Source organism: Dermacentor albipictus, chromosome 8, assembly GCF_038994185.2.
Source record: "Dermacentor albipictus isolate Rhodes 1998 colony chromosome 8, USDA_Dalb.pri_finalv2, whole genome shotgun sequence".
Taxonomy (NCBI): Eukaryota; Metazoa; Arthropoda; class Arachnida; order Ixodida; family Ixodidae; genus Dermacentor; species Dermacentor albipictus.
This window is the reverse complement of record NC_091828.1, coordinates 20,694,325-20,708,568: the sequence shown is the minus strand read 5'-3', so window position 1 is coordinate 20,708,568 and position 14,244 is coordinate 20,694,325. Positions and strand designations below refer to the sequence as shown.

Here is a 14,244-nt window from a genome sequence, read left to right as displayed (position 1 = left end):
CCAGCACACCAGGCGTATATTTCTACCTTCTGAATGTGCGGGCTACAGGGTGGTGGCTAGTTAGCTGGCTCTACAATTTAGGGCAGCACTTTCACTGTATTCTGCTGCAGCCTGAAGGGAAAAGGATGCGCAGACATTATACCTTACGGGGAGCCAGACTGACATATGCACATTTTACCTACTTCATTGAGTGTGCCTTGATCACGGCGTTAACGAAATTACTCTAACCGATATACTAGTTAACTATGTTATTAACCACTGATCAATTGAGGGAATTCTATACACGAATACCAGGGCGTGATTGAGGAAGGTATGATTTTTTTCACAAAGGCTTGAAAACATTTCAAAAATTCATCATTCTTTTTTGTTTGTAAGTGCTCTTCCTTATTTACGAGCCTGCTTGCATAATGGTATGTACAGCATCAGGCTTGGCTGACAATGTTTTCTTGGGAACAATATCGGCGTAAGATTTCTTGATGAATACGGCCCAAAATGTTGCATGGAATTGACCCTGGTACTTTGCGCGTTTTCATCTACGTCTAAGGCCATGGCCAGCTCTCCATTCGTTTTACATCCGCTGTCCCTCTTGACAGCGTTGCCAGCCGTCATCCACTAGGCCGGCCGCGCCAACGATCAGAGCTGCTTGAAGCCTTCTTCGATTTCATCCAGCGTCCTGTGCGCGTTTCACATTGCTAATTTCGTCTATGTTCATATGTTGGACCGAATAGAGAATAAAAAAAAGTACGACGATTACCATACCCCCTAATGCAAAATTTAAGCGCAGTTGTATACGCGTTTTCATTTTTCGATATATCGAGGCAAGGAATTTGGGACCAATATCACTCTAGCGACTCGCAGTAGGCTTTGCCGTTAGCGCCATCGCAGGAGGAGGGGCACTTGAGAACGCTGGCATGATGATCGGCATCGGAGCAAGCTGCAGAAGGAAACGACGACGAACGCACGAGCTACCCAGGAAAGGGCGCCCAAGAGCTGCGTTCTAAAAACCATACGAATGCTTGTAAACCTTTTGTGCAGGCAGTAATTAAACGACACTAAAGATCATTTGAGGAAAACTTATTTGGAATTGTTGAACAGACGAGCAAACCAGAATTTCTTCATTTGTCCAAGCACTGTGCCTACTAATTTCCCGATATTCATCAGGCAGACAATGTAAAGTGTGCAATCATTCAACCTCCTTGTGCTGTCTGCAGTTTTTGTGAAAACGTTTTCGAGAGGAGAGGAGGGCTGGAGGAAATTTCTGGACCCATTTTCGAACATAAAGATCGTGGTTGTGCATAACGACATTTAAAATCAATCAATCAATCAATCAATCAATCAATCAATCAATCAATCAATCAATCAATCAATCAATCAATCAATCAATCAATCAATCAATCAATCAATCAATCAATCAATCAATCAATCAATTATTTATTTAAAGTTTCGTTAAATTTAAAATTGGGAACAGTAAGGAAGTCATTTCTGTAGCAACAAATGCTTGTCGCCGTGTTCGATTTGTCCTTCTCACCTCCACCGCTCGATGACGAAATGCTACTAACGGGCATGGCGGCGCTTTTTTGTGGCGCCCTCTACACACGCGTTCGCGGCAGACGAGCTGCTGACGGAGCGGTGGCGTCGGCCCTTGCGTCCCCTCTTCCAGCCGCGGGTGCTGTCCGAGTCGCTGGTTGACGTCCCTCGGCTACTGCCTTTGTGCTTGCGGCCACCTCAGCCGCTGCGGGAGGGGTGTCGGGATCTGCCACGGCTCCTTCCCCCCGTGGCATGGTGGCCGCTGCTGCCGGAGTGGTGACTACGCAAGCGGTGGCGACGCTTGGCACCCTTGGAAGCGGCCGAGGAGGCACGGCTCTGGGACGAGCTCCGTGCTCGAGTCTTGCGTTTCACTCTGGGGGCCTTTCGTGGGCGTCCCTTGATGGTGGACGGGACCTTCTCACCGGCGTCCGGTGCAGGTTCATCGGAGGCCTTTCTTGTCTTAGCAGAAGCCCTGGTGGTGATGGCTATCTGCGCTGCCGGCTTCACTGACCTGGACCTCATCGTTGGCGTAGGCGAATTCTTGGTCGCGTTCCCGCGCGGCCGCTTGACGACGGGAGCCTCTTGAGATGGACTGCTCCCATCGTCGGCAGCAGTCGGCTTCCGCTTCGCCCGGGTGGTCTTGCACCTGGCCGCCTCGTTGTTGGCTGTGCCCTCCTCCCGCGTCATGGCGGCAGCAGCTCGGCGCAATCCTTCGGCCTCGGTCTTCCGTCGGTGCTCGCTCCCGCAGTCTCCTCAATCGTCGTCGTCAGCCGGAATGTACTCGAAGGTTGGACTTCAGGGGGAGCAGTGCCTGCAGTGGGAGGACGGCCTCCTCCAGCGCTCCAAGCGAAATCAGATCTGGCCAGTCGAGCAGCGTACGCGAGCCCCGTGGAACGGCGCGTGCAGCGGCGGGCTTCTTTCTCCTTCGTCTCGCCAATTTTCTCGCTGGTGTAGAGGTCGCCAGCTATGTCTGTCTGGCTATCTGGTGGCGACACCGGCGTTCCTTCCTGTATTGCCGCACACGATTCAGCTTCACTTATCGTTACGACGCCAGAGCGCCTCTCTGCGTCGCCTCTCGGCATGCTGTACCGCTACCGCCTCGACATTGGAAACACAACACTCTACGTGGTGTCAGAAGTGGCCGGTTGAAGAACTTTGTTTGCTTTCGTCTACCGAACTCTAAGCAAGATGGCCATCGAGAAACGTGCGTCCGATTTGAAGTGGCTCGCAATCTCCGTATGGCAACTCAACGCGTTCGACGTCAACCACGCTGCGTCCTTGCCGGCGTGTAGAACCCTTTATCAAGATAACGACGCGCCCTCTGCGGTTGGGCGCGCGTCTGGAGAAGTACAAGTACGCTAACTTCTATATGGTATGAGCACTGAAAGTCGTCCCCGTTTTGAAACCTTCGCGCTTTCCGTGGGCCAGGTGCGGTGCTACGAGATTTTCATAAAACGTTTCGCCGAGATATTTGTACACCAAACAAAACGAAGTTTACGAACCTTCTCGGTTTGGCAAGTTCGCTAGGGAACTGTGCGAAGGCATCGATGCTTATTTCGCCCAACTGTTGTGGCTCGTTAAGGGCGGCAACTTACAGGTTCCTCGAGTGGAACAGCGTCTCGGACTCGACAGATTCGTGGATGGACTAGGATTTAATCGCTATTAATCTATTGATCGGACATTCAGCAAAAAACAGGGAAGCAGGTATTGTCGGACTACTGCGCCCACCTATAATATATATATATATATATATATATATATATATATATATATATATATATACATGCGCGTGTATGAGCGTGGGTGACTGCGCAGGCGTTCGGCTTTTACCCATGCATGACGGCATGAAGGCATGGGTATCTCTTCATGGGCATCTCTTCAGTTCAGGGACACTAGGCTCTGTCTATAATCACACTCCTAATGCCGAAAGGAGTGTGAGGGTTTGAGTTGTACCCGTATTTACTGCTGTTATACAAAACAATAATTGGACCATTTCTAGGATATGCATCCGTCGTTTCATTCCGCTGCGATCAATACGAAATAAGCACGCACAATAACGTTCAGCTAAAATTCATCCGTTTCATTTGCCGAAATTACAGCTGCAGTTTCTCACCAACACAGGCTCAACATCGTTGAAAATTGAGCCATTACTTTCACGTTAGCACATTGACGGCTGAAACTTTTTATATGCAACTAATAACTCCACCTTTGGTCTTTCTGTCTGTAACTATATGACATTTACTAACGCAATTTGTACCCGTAGCTCCCTCGCCTTGAACATAACACCTTTTTATGACCTTACCAACACATTCAATTAGAGTTTTTTTTTCACGTACAATAGGGCTTTGGAATCCGCTACATTGTAACATTCGTCCACTACCACTAAAGGATTTCATAGCTCCCACTGGTAAGCACTTCGCTAACATGTAAAGCCCTTCTTTTTGATCATTCATCTCTTTGTGCTTATGTGCATTTTTAATGTGTAATGTATAGTAATGGATAATTTTCCCACTCCTGCTATAGCCCTATAGAGGGCTTCAGTATATGTAAATAAATAAATAAATAAATAAATAAATAAATAAATAAATAAATAAACAGCGGCGCATGCCTTGTGGTTCTTTCCCAGAACCCGAGTTGAGCCAATGGTTAGATTGGAACTGGGTTCCCGCAGCACACCAGCCCGTTGCTCTCCCCTTTAGAGCACGGTCTGCCCATTGACTCATGTTAGCCCTGCACGAACTAAACAGCAAGTCAGCGGCCAGCCCGGATCACATCTCGAACAGAGCGCTCAATAGCGCTCGTCCTGTCGTGTTCTCTGTCTTTGTCCCTGCTATTTTGCGCTATTATGTTGAATAATGATGACACACCAACTAGCCCAGCTTTCTGCCTTGATCGCTCAAGAACCTCAGTGATGTAGCCATCGAAAACCTCACCTGTTGTTACACCAAGTGCTGTGGGGCGGGGTCACTGCCCCAGCAGTGGAAGACTGCCAAGACCATCCTCAACCCCAAAGCAGGCAAGCCGCCGAACACGGACAACCTCCGGCTCATTTCGCTCACGTCCTGCGTGGGCAAGGTGTTGGAGCACGTCCTCATGTGTAGGTGGCAGGATTACCTGGAGGAGTCGGACCACAAACATCGGATTTCGGCGTTCCCTCGGCACCCTACACTCGATGATCCTGTTAAAGAAAGATATCATTGATGATGACACACTAACGAATGACAACAAGGGGCTGCACCTGCAGAGGGCCTACGAGAAGGTGAAGCACTCTGCGATCCTAGCCCAGGTGTCGAGACTCAACATGGGCACAAGAACGTACAATTACATCAAGGACTTTCTGACGGGGCGGACTACCGAGCTCTGCGCCGGCGATCTACGGCTACAATAAAAGAGACTCGGCAGTGTCGGGACCCCCCAGGGCTCGGTCATCACGCCGTTGTTATTCAACCTCGTTATGATCTGGGTAGTCAAACGACTCTCCCGCGTTGAGGGCGTACGGCAAACCATCTACGCCGATGACATCACGCTGTAGGTTCCGGGAGGAAGCGATGGTCACATTGAGAGCACGCTACAAGAAGCCGTCAATGCGATCGAAGAGCAGCTGAACGGTTCCAGTTTGATTTGCTCAACGAGCAAGTCAGAACTGCTGGTGTTACCACCGAAGTACGTCAGACGTAACAAGAGCGAAGCGAGGGATTACGAGGCCATCAAGATCGTGACGAGGAACGGCCAAGTGATCCCGGAGGTCGACAAAGTCCGGGTGCTCGGCATGATTATAGACAAGCGACGGGGCAACGGCGAGACCATTTCCCGCATTACAGCCAAGATTACCAACGCAATACGTCTCATCAGACGGGTCAAAAACCGCAAGGCTGGGCTGAAGGAGGAAAGCTTGATTCGGCTTGTGCACTCCTTCGTAATCAGCCACATTACCTATGTTGCAGCCTTACACAACTGAAGTGTGAAAAGAATGAGATCCACGACCTGGTACGCCGAGCTTATAGGGGGGCACTCGGACTGTTCGAGTGTACGAACACCAACAAGCTCCTGAGCCTGGGGGTACGCAATACCCTCGAGGAAATTGCGAAAGCGCAACGGACCGCCCATCTGGAGCGGCTCTCTATGACCGAAGCCGGCAGGCGCATACTTCAATACTTAGGCTTCACGCCCGGGCGAAAAAGTCGAGTAGCGACGTTTCTCTCCCAGACGGGACCCGGCGCCGGATTCGGGTAGACCTCATCCCGAGAAACATGAACCCAGAGTTTAACAAAGACAGAAGAGCGGCGAGGGCCAAGGCCCTCATCGACTTTATCGCCAAGGACGAGCACGCAAGGTTTGTGGATGCGGCAGAATACCAGGGAGACTGCGCGGCATTCGTAGCTACCGTCATCGAGGCGTTGTCCGGCGCGACGAGGGCAGCGGCGAGCTTACAGGTCCGCGAGGCGTGTCAAGCGGAGGAGGTGGCCATTGCCCTGGCCATTGCCGACATCGGGTGCCAGACGGTGTTGTGTGATTCGCGAAGTGCAGTGCGGAATTAAGCAAAGTGCAAAGTGTGTGGTGAGGCTGTGCGCGTTTGGTGCTCGGCTGACCTGCAACGATAGAATCGATATATTAGAATCAAATGGTTCCCCGCACACGAGGGCAACGAAGCGTCGGAGAAGCACGATAACCACAACGAGACGGCACACGCAGTGGCGCGAGCGCTAACCAACCACGCCGCTGCAACGGACCGTCCAACGTGGTGTAGTGCGAAGGATCACATGACGACGTTCAACGACCTTACACAGTTCCACCGCCTGGCTCGAAGGACTTTACCACCTCCGCACCGCTGAGCCGAGCGGAGGCGGTGCTGTTCAGACAATTGCAAACTGGTTCGTTACCCACCCCAGTGTTAATGACTCATCTATACCCGAAATTATATGTGAGTGATGTGTGCCGCGTGTGCCAGCGCGAGAGGGCCACCCTGACGCACATCCTATGGAACTGCACCAAGTTCCCCGACGAAGCTTCGACAAGTACAACGATTCCGCTGCGACTATCGGCTGCGGCGGACTGCTACGACCCCGAAAGCCAAACCTGGGCCATCCAGCAGGTCTCAGCGCCTATTGAAAGACAAAGGCCGAGGGAAACCGACGGAACGTTGCCCCTCAGGGCGACCGACCGCGGGAGTAACACGCGCTGGAGTTGAGTGGAGACCACCCGCTGAGAAGACGTCAGGGTCCGCGTCACGGCGCCATTTAATCATGGTATCGTTCTGCAGGCGACTACATGAAATTGTTTCTCTCTCTCTCTCTCTCTGTTAGCGGGAAAACCGTCACAGACATAGATTCTGGATACCATTCTGGAAGCGACGCGAAGCATATTAAGAATGCTGATCTCATAAAAAACCCCTGAGATTTGATGTTGGGACGAACACTGGAGCCCCGGCCAAACCCTGAATAAAATGTGAGCCGCGAACGGCTTTCCAATTTCAAACAATCCCGTGTCAAGAATGAAAGGAAAGGAAGATCGCGTAACGCCATGAAAACACTGGCGTCGCCGCCTGTCGCCGCTCAGATAAGTTATGGGAAAGATGGGTAAGTATACTAAAGAAAATATTTAACGAGGCGCTCCAGGTCCTGAACTCCACGCAAGAAGTTTTGAGTTCAGCAATTGGTGCATGGGGCATTCAGCGCACCAAGCATGTATTTGTAAGTTCTGACTATGCGGCCTCCAGGTTGGCGGGTAGTTAACTGGCTCTACCGCTTGCGGCATTATTTTCACTGTATTTTGCAGTAGCCTGTTCGAAAAAGGAAGCGCAGATATTATACCTTAGGGGAAGCCAGACTGATACATACATAATGTACCGGCTTCATTGAGTGCGCCTTCATCATTGCGTTAATGAAATCGCTCTAACCGGTATACCAGTTAACTACGCCATTAACACCTGATTAACTGAGGGAATTCCGCACACGAATATGAGGGTACGATAGAGGAAGGTATGATTTTTTTTACAAAGGCTTGGAAACATTTCGAAGATTGCCCCTTCTTTTTTTGTTTGTAAGTGCTCTTCGATATTTACAGGCCTGCTTCCTTAATGATACGTAGAGCATCAGGTTTGGCTGACATTTTTCTTATTGGGAACAATTTTGGCGTAGGATTTCTTTATGAATGCGGGCCCAAATTTCGCATCTAATTGACTCAGGCACTTTACGCGCTTACATCTACCTCTGAGGCCATGGTCAGCTCTCCACTCTTATTACATCCGCTGTCCATATTGACAGCGTTGCCAACGGTTAGTCACTCGGTTGGCCGAGACGCCAATCAGAAGCTGCTTGAAGCCTTTCTCGATTTCCTGCAGCTTCCTGTGTAGTTTTCACAATGCTAATTTCGTCTATGTCCTTAGGTTTGACCGATTACTGAATAAAAATAAAAAAGGTGCGACGATTACGATGCTCCCTAATGCGAAATTTAAGCGCAGTTGTATACGCGTTTTCATTTTTCGATATATCGAGGCAAGGAATTTGGGACGAATATCACTCCAGCGACTGGCAGTAGGCTTTGCCGTTAGCGCCATCGCAGGAAGAGGGGCAGCTTGAGAACGCTGGCCTGATGATCGGCATCGGAGCAAGCTGCAGAAGAAAACGACTACGAACGCACGAGCAACCCAGGAAAGGGCGCCCGAGGGCTGCGTTCTTAAAACCATACGAATGTTTGGAAACCTTTTGTGCAGGCAGTAATTGAACGATAGTAAAGATCATTTGAGCAAAATTTATTTTGAATTGTTGCTAAGACGGGCAAACCATAATTTCTTCATTTGTCCAAGCACTGTGGCTACTAATCTACCGATCTTCATCAGGCAGACAATATAAAGTGTGCAATCATTCCACCTCCGCATGTTCAGTCTGCTGTTTCATTTTTAAAAACGTTTTCGTCAGGAGAGGAGTGCTGGAGGAAATTTCTGGGCACATTTTCTAACCTAAAGATCGTGGTTTTGGATCACAACCTTTTAAATCAATCAATCAATCAATCAATCAATCAATCAATCAATCAATCAATCAATCAATCAATCAATCAATCAATCAGTTATTTATTTACAGTTTTGGTAAATTTAAAATTGGGAACAGTAAGGAAGTCATTTCTGTAGCAACAAATGCTTGTCGCCGTGTTCGATTTGTCCTTCTCACCTCCACCGCTCGACGACGAAACGCTACTAACGGGCATGGCAGCGCCTTTTTGTGGCGCCCTCTACACACGCGTTCGCGGCAGACGAGCTGCTGACGGAGCGGTGGCGTCGGCCCTTGCGTCCCCTCTTCCAGCCGCGGGTGCTGTCCGAGTCGCTGGTTGACGTCCCTCGGCTACTGCCTTTGTGCTTGCGGCCACCTCAGCCGCTGCGGGAGGGGTGTCGGGATCTGCCACGGCTCCTTCCCCCCGTGGCATGGTGGCCGCTGCTGCCGGAGTGGTGACTACGCAAGCGGTGGCGACGCTTGGCACCCTTGGAAGCGGCCGAGGAGGCACGGCTCTGGGACGAGCTCCGTGCTCGAGTCTTGCGGCTCACTCTGGGGGCCTTTCGTGGGCGTCCCTTGCCGGTGGACGGGCCGTTCTCATCGGCGTCTGGTGCCGGGTCATCGGAGGCCTTTCTTGTCTTAGCAGAAGCGCTGGTGGTGATGGCTTTCTGCGCGGCCTGCTTCACTGACCGGGACCTCATCGTTGGTGTCGGCGAATTCTTCGTCGCGTTCCCGCGTGGCCGCTTGAGATGGACTGCTCCCTTCGTCGGCAGCAGCCGGCTTCCGCTTCGCTTAGGTCGTCTTGCGCCTGGCCGCCTCGTTGTTGGCTGTGCCCTCTTCCCGCGTCATGGCGGCAGCAGCTCAGCGCAATCCTTCGGCCTCGGTCTTCCGTTGGTACTCGCCCCCGCAGTTTCAGCGCCGTCGTCGTCAGCCTTCGCTGTTGTCAGACAGTCAGACAGACGCTCGTCGTCCCATGACCAAGAATGATCCCTTTTAATGTACCGTCATGAAATATATACAGACAGAATGGTCACATGACTTGTGTGAGAACTGGTTCAAAGAAATGAAAGCATAGCGCTTATCTTAGCGCGTGTCTGTGGCTCAGGCACACACACAGTGCGTATCAGGATGACGTCACATCTTCCCCGTTTTACAAGCACTGCGTGCCTACCAAGAAAAGAAAGCACTTTGCAAATCAGTCATCAATGCCGAGTCTTTTCGGCGCTCGTACGACGCGACCGTATCGCGTAGTTCTTTGCTCGGGTCTCGAAGTTTCGTTCGGTGGAAGGGTTCCCTGGGTGTCGCACGATTGCTTAGCCACGATGTCCGTGTTGTCAGTCGTGTCCGTTGGCGGGCTGCTTTGTTGAGGCTGTTCGGCCGGGACGGGACTGGTTTCTCCTCCGCTTGGGAGCAGGAACAGATGGCGTCTGTTTCTGCGTACGGTGCCCCCTGCAGTCTGGACCCAGTAGGATCTTGGTGTTGAGGAAGGACGAAGGACTGTGCCCTCGGCGCATCTGTCTCTCAGCCATACTTGGTTGCCTGCGGATAAACTGGGAAGAGGTCTCGCAGCATGACGTCTGTCAAAATATATCTTTTGTTTCTGTCTGCATTTTTCGTCCTGCTTTTTCCAAGAAATGGTTACCACTCGCGGTTTTAAAGCAGATGGCATGCATGGCACTCGTGAGCGTAAGCGGCGGCTCATTAGCAGTTGCGCTGGGCTATAGCTGGTTGGGCCCGGTGTGTTTCTATAATTCAGCAAGGCAATGTATGGGTCCTGCGCTTTCTTCAGTAGTCTTTTGAGAGTCCCTACCATGCGCTCAGCTTCCCCGTTAGCTTGTGGGTAACGAGGGCTCGTTGTGACATGCTGGAAGCCGTATTTTCTTGCAAAATCAATGAAAGCAGATGAGACGAACTGTGGTCCGTTGTCCGATATTACCGTTTTCGGTATCCCATGCCTAGCGAAGATGCTTTTCAGGTGCTGAATGACCACCTGTGACGATGTTCCTTGATCCAGTAGGGCCAGCTCAGGATACCTGGAATGGTAGTCAACAACAACAAGATAGACAGCTCCTTTCATTTCAAACAAATCAATTCCGACTTTCTCCCATGGAAGCTCCGTTGTTTCAGATGGGATCATCGGTTCGGAAAATTGGGTGCGCTCTGCAGCACAAATTTGGCAGTTGGCTACCGTTGTTGCAATTTCCTGGCTAATTCCCGGCCACCAGACTGATTCCTTGGCGTTTGCGCGGCAGCGGGCAATACCTTGATGCGCTTCGTGGATTCTCTGAAGCATTTCTTTCCGCATAGATCTTGGGATTACTAGTCTGGCGTCCTTTAGAAGCAACTGCTTGCAAACCGTGATGTTGCCACGATGCGCCCAGAATGGTTTGAGAACTTGCGGTAGCCGATCCTTTGCGGGCCAACCTTGCATGCAAGCTTCGAGCAACGATGCGCACTCGGGATCCGTTGCCTGCTCTGAGCGTATGCAATCGAGCATGTCATCTGAGAGCGCATATCGTACGACTCCATCCACGTGAGCCGAGACGTCAGCTTCAGACAATTCCCCGATAGACAGTCTCGTGTTCATCCCTCTGGCTCGAGAAAGAGTGTCCGCTGTAGCGATGGTTTTACCAGGGACATGTGTGAGCGTGAACGAGTACCGCATAAGACGCATTCTGAACCTTTGGATTCTTGGTGGAAGAGAATCGAGAGGGTCGCGACCCAGTAGTGGAAGGAGGGGCTTGTGGTCTGTCTCAAATAAAAACGTGAGGCCTCTCAGAAATTCGTCGAAGCGTTCTGCTGCCCAGGTCAAAGCCAACGCTTCCTTCTCTATTTGTGAATACCTCTGCTCTGTTTTTGTGAGCGATCTGGAGGCATATGCTATTGGACGTCTTTCGCCAGATGGCTGATCCTGGAGCAGTACAGCGCCAAGTCCTTGCGAAGACGCGTCCGCCGAAATGATTGTTGAATACAAGGGGTTGTACCTTGCCAGGCATCTGTTAGAGCTGAGAGTAGTCTTGATCTTCTCAAAAGCTTCCTCTTGTTGAGTTCCCCAACACCAGTCGCTGTCTTTGTTGAGGAGGCTGCGTAAAGGCGCAGATATAGACGCAGCATCAGGAAGAAACCTTGCGAGGTGGTTCATCATGCCTAATAAGGAACGAACCTCAGCGACGTTTTGGGGTCGAGGCAACTCCTTGATTGCTCTGATCTTCTCAGGATCTGGGCGCACACCATTGGCGTCAAAGATCATGCCCAAAAATGCTACTTGCTCAACAGCGAAACAACATTTTTCCTTGTTAAGGGTTACTCCTGTTTGATCCAGTCGGTCGAGCACGTTCCGAAGGCGGTTGTCATGTTCCATTTTGTTCTTGCCGTACACCAGAATGTCGTCCATGTAGTTCAGTACGCCGTCTAGGCCTTCGATGACCTGCGAGAACTTTCTTTGAAAAATTTCTGGTGCGGATGTGATCCCGAACGGCAACCTGCGGTAGCAGTACCGCCCATACGGCGTTATAAAAGTAGTGAGCTTTTGACACTCTTCGGAAAGTTTTATCTGGTAGAATCCAGAATTCGCGTCCAGTTTAGAAAAGACCTTGGCTTCCTGGAAGCTTCCCATAACTTGCTCTACCGTTGGTAGCTGATGACGCTCGCGTCTGACAAATTGGTTCAATTGAGTTAAGTCGACGCATATCCTTACTGCTCCAGACGGCTTCATTACGGGTACAATAGGAGCGCACCATTCTGTCGGTTCCTCGACCTTTTGTATCATTCCTTCTCTCTCTAGCCTGTCCAGTTCTTCCTTGACTTTTTTCTTCATGGGAATAGGAATCCGTCTGGGTGTAGACAGAGCGTACGGTGTTGCATTGGGAACGAGACGTATGGTATGTTCTCCAGATATGGAACCCGTGCCTTGGAATACCTTAGGATACCTGCTTACGATGTCGTCAGCAGTTGCTAAGTCGTCTAGGAAGCGAACGATTCCCAGGGCTTTGATAGCTGGTAGTCCCAACAAGGGTGTGCGCAAGTTATGCACGACGTAGATGGTCTGCTTCGAACGGTTGTCTTTCCAAGCTACTTCAGCGTCAAACTTTCCTATCGTACGAATGCTTGCACTGTTCGGTCCTTTAAGATCACCTGCTTTGTCCAGAGAACGCGGAAGTAAAGGAAAATTTTGCCCGACGACTGTCAATTCGGCTCCCGTATCTACTTTCATGCGGAGCTTATGATCGTTTATCAGTACCGTGACGAAGTGCTCAGATGGTGTGTTCGCAGATCGCTCGACCGTGCCAAGAAATTTATCAGCTTCGGCAATGTCGTCAAGATTCCCGTCTGCTCGTCTCTTTTTTCGGCACGCCTTTTCGAAGTGGCCCAACGTTCGGCAAAACCTGCATCTTTCTTGTTTCGCTGGACAACTGTTTCTCGGATGAAATGGTCCGGCGCAGAAACTGCAGGACTTTTCACGATAAGCTGGCTTGTGACCGCGTGTAAACTTTTTGCTCTTTCCAGGGGTTTTCTCTGGCTTTACTGCGGCGACGCAAGCTTCTGGGATAGTGCCCTCGTGCTCTTTTAGCTCGGCTTGCTGTTTCTTCACCGTTTCGCTTGTACGCGCTTTTGCCAAAGCGGTGCTCAGCGAGAGATTAGGATCCATCTGTAGCTCTTCCGAGAGAAGGTGGTCTCGTAGTCCTACTACGAAGCGGTCTCTTATTAGGCGTTCCTTCATTTCATTGAACTCGCATCTGTCTGCTAGCCTGTTAAGCTCGGTTGCAAACTGGTCTACTGTTTCCCCCAGCTGTTGGCGGCGTGGATTGAAGCGAGCACTCTCGTAGACTGTGTTCTTGGTATGGACGAAATAGCCCTTAAATTTTGACTTTACGAGGTCGAAATCCTCCATTTCTTCGTCTTTGACGTTTAGCGACCGAAGAATCTCCCGTGACTTTCTGCCCATTGTATAGAGAAGAGTCCTTACTTGTACTTCGTCTGGTTTCTCATGTAGTCCGGATGCGAATCTGTAGTCGTCGAATTCGTCCATCCAGGCGGGCCAGTCCGCAGCGTTCTGGAAGTCGAAAGGCCTAGGAGGCTTGATTCCTGCCATGCTGAAGCGTTGCTTGACGACTGTCACCGGGAGGACTTGCTCTTGTGGAAGCAGGCGCTCGTTCGCTTCTTGACGGGCTGCTGCAGCGCTACATCGTAGCCAGCTTTGAGATAGCCACTTCTGACACCATGTCAGACAGTCAGACAGACGCTCGTCGTCCCATGACCAAGAATGATCCCTTTTAATGTACCGTCATGAAATATATACAGACAGAATGGTCACATGACTTGTGTGAGAACTGGTTCAAAGAAATGAAAGCATAGCGCTTATCTTAGCGCGTGTCTGTGGCTCAGGCACACACACAGTGCGTATCAGGATGACGTCACAGCTGTGACGCTGAATGTGGTCGAAGGGTTGGCTTCAGGAGGCGCAGCGCCCACAGTGAGAGGACGGCCTCCTTCAGTGATCCAAGCGAAGTCTGTTCTTGCCAGTCGAGCAGCGTTCGCGAGCCCCGTGAAACGGCGCGTGGAGCGGCGGGCTTCTTTCTCCTTCGTCTCACCAATCCTCTCGCGAGTGTATAGAGGTCGCCACCTGTGTTTCTCTGGCTCACTGGTGGCGACAACTGCGTTGTCTCCTGTATTCCGGCACAAGACTAAACGCCATTTGCGACTGCGATGCCAGAATGCCTCGCTGCGGCCC

At 50.9% G+C, this 14,244-nt stretch overlaps 1 long non-coding RNA gene across 1 annotated transcript in view; it reads right to left on the bottom strand.

The window, feature by feature from the left end:
- Nucleotides 1-4,675, bottom strand: part of LOC139048595 (uncharacterized) — a 53,074-nt gene extending 48,399 nt beyond the window's left edge. The window contains exons 1-2 of the long non-coding RNA XR_011507791.1: nt 4,642-4,675; nt 4,461-4,589 (exon numbers count right to left, since the gene is read on the bottom strand). This is a non-coding gene — a long non-coding RNA (uncharacterized lncRNA). The remainder of the gene's footprint in view (nt 1-4,460; nt 4,590-4,641) is intronic.
- Between the last annotated feature and the right edge of the window lie 9,569 nt (nt 4,676-14,244).